Raw genomic sequence first — 2,094 nt, forward strand, 5'->3', positions numbered from 1 at the left:
TGCAAGGTAAGCTACTCTACCAACTCAATGATATTCCCAAACCTATCTTTATAGATACATTCTTTAGGAAGGCAGAAGTTATGGGAACATCTAGATAGCTCTGCAGAGAGACCTACGGATAGAGGGACTAAGGTGCTGTGGTTTGAAAGAAGATGGCCCCCAAAGGGAATGACACTATTAGGAGGTATGGTCTCATTGGAGGAAGTGTGTCACAATGGGAGTGAGCTTTGAGGTCTCTTTTTCTCAAACTTCCCTCAGTGTGGTAGTCAGTTTACTTCCTGTTTCCTCTGAGTCAAGATGTAGCACTCTCTGCTCCAGCACCACATTTGCCTGCATGCCACCATGATCCCCTTCACGACCATAATAGACTGAATCTCAGAAACTGTAAGTGAGACACCCTCAATTAAATTTTTTCTTATAGGAGTTGCTATGGTTATGGCATCTCTTCTCCTCAATAGTAAACCCTAGGACATGTGCCCAGGCAAGAGCCAAGGGAGGGAGCATGGTTCAACCTTAGCTAGACCATCAGATAGCTGCAGCCCCATTTGACATCTTGGTTGCAAGGAAATACAAATAGCCGCCAGCTATACTGCTACAGAAATCCTGACGTGTAGAACCTGAGAAATATGAATGTATATGGTTTCAATATGAAAAACATGGTTGTGATCTCTTTAGTAGCAACAGATAATTAATATGGATGGCAATAAAATAACAGAGAAATGCCACTCCAATGGCTCAGTCTCATCATCTTTTCATAATCTTAGCTTAAGAAGGTAATAAAGCAGAGTATATCCCCTCAAAGCTGATACCCTTCCAAAAACAGGGAGCTTTTTGAGTACGAAAAAAAAAAAGATTGTTTATAAGTAGAAAGGTAGTCAAATAAAAGAAGCCCTTCCCTTATATGCAGAGGCCTTAGCCTCTGGGTGCGTATACAGGTATTGCTATCTCACCTGGGATGTGCAATAATTCAAACTAAACTCAATAACCTCCCAATTTACAAACTACCTCTTGACATGCAGCAGACACCAGGATCTCCCCCAAGAACCTTCTGTCCACCCTACTGAGGACACGCTTCCAGTGCGGGGTGGTAAGACACACACGCTCTATTTCTTTCTCTCCAGTTTTTTACCCTCTGTTGAGTTGAACTCTCAGTATCCACACCACACCAATTGATTTTGAAGCTGTTTCATAAATCAAGGTGATGCTTCTGTCCTATATGAACAAGGAAAACAGTAGAAATTTCTCAACAGACAAGATGTCAAATGGGGTTAGAATCATCTAATGTTCTGGCTGGGGTTGGAGAACCATGCCCACTCCCTTGGCGGTTGCCTGGGCACCTCGGTCCCTCTATTCCTAGGTCTCAGAGCTATCTAGTTGCCCCCATAACATCTGCCTTCCTAAAGAACATATCAAGAGAGGTTTGGGAGTATCAATGAGTGGGTAGAGTAGCTTACTTTGCATGTGCAAAACCTTGTATTCTATCTACAGCAACACATGTACACACACACACACACACACACACACACACACACACATACCACAGAAAAAGAGCTAGGAATAAGCCCAAGTACTTATGAGGCATGAATCCCCAATTTTGTTTTCAGCGTCACTTGAGACCTCTAAATGGCTCTGATGATGGCATCTCATCAGCCACAGGGTTCCAAGTGATTACATACCTAAACATTAGTGGCTTAAACATTCATCCCAGAATTGTATCCTCTTACAAATGTAAGCCTTTTGTCTGCATGAAGGTGAAAACCCTTCGGCGTGGGTCTTAATGGCAAGGAGAGGGTGAGAAAGTGTGTTCTGAGTATGTGGGAAAGCTTTAGAGAGTAAACGTCTAGAAGTAAAAGGATTTGGATTTAATTCTCCTTTTCTACTTTGTGACCAAGGCAATGATGTTAATATCATCTTAATAAGCCCCCTACCTTTCCCCTACTCTCAAAAAACCCTCAAAGAGAAAATCCTTGAAAGGTAAATCTCTCTTCTGGCCCTTGACCTGAGTCGAGGGGTCCTAGAAACACAATATTACTTTGAATCTGCGTAGGCATTAATTAAGAAGTCAGACTCTGCAATGACGACACCAGACCATAG

This window comes from Microtus ochrogaster, chromosome 18 (genome assembly GCF_000317375.1).
Source record: "Microtus ochrogaster isolate Prairie Vole_2 chromosome 18, MicOch1.0, whole genome shotgun sequence".
NCBI lineage: Eukaryota > Metazoa > Chordata > Mammalia > Rodentia > Cricetidae > Microtus > Microtus ochrogaster.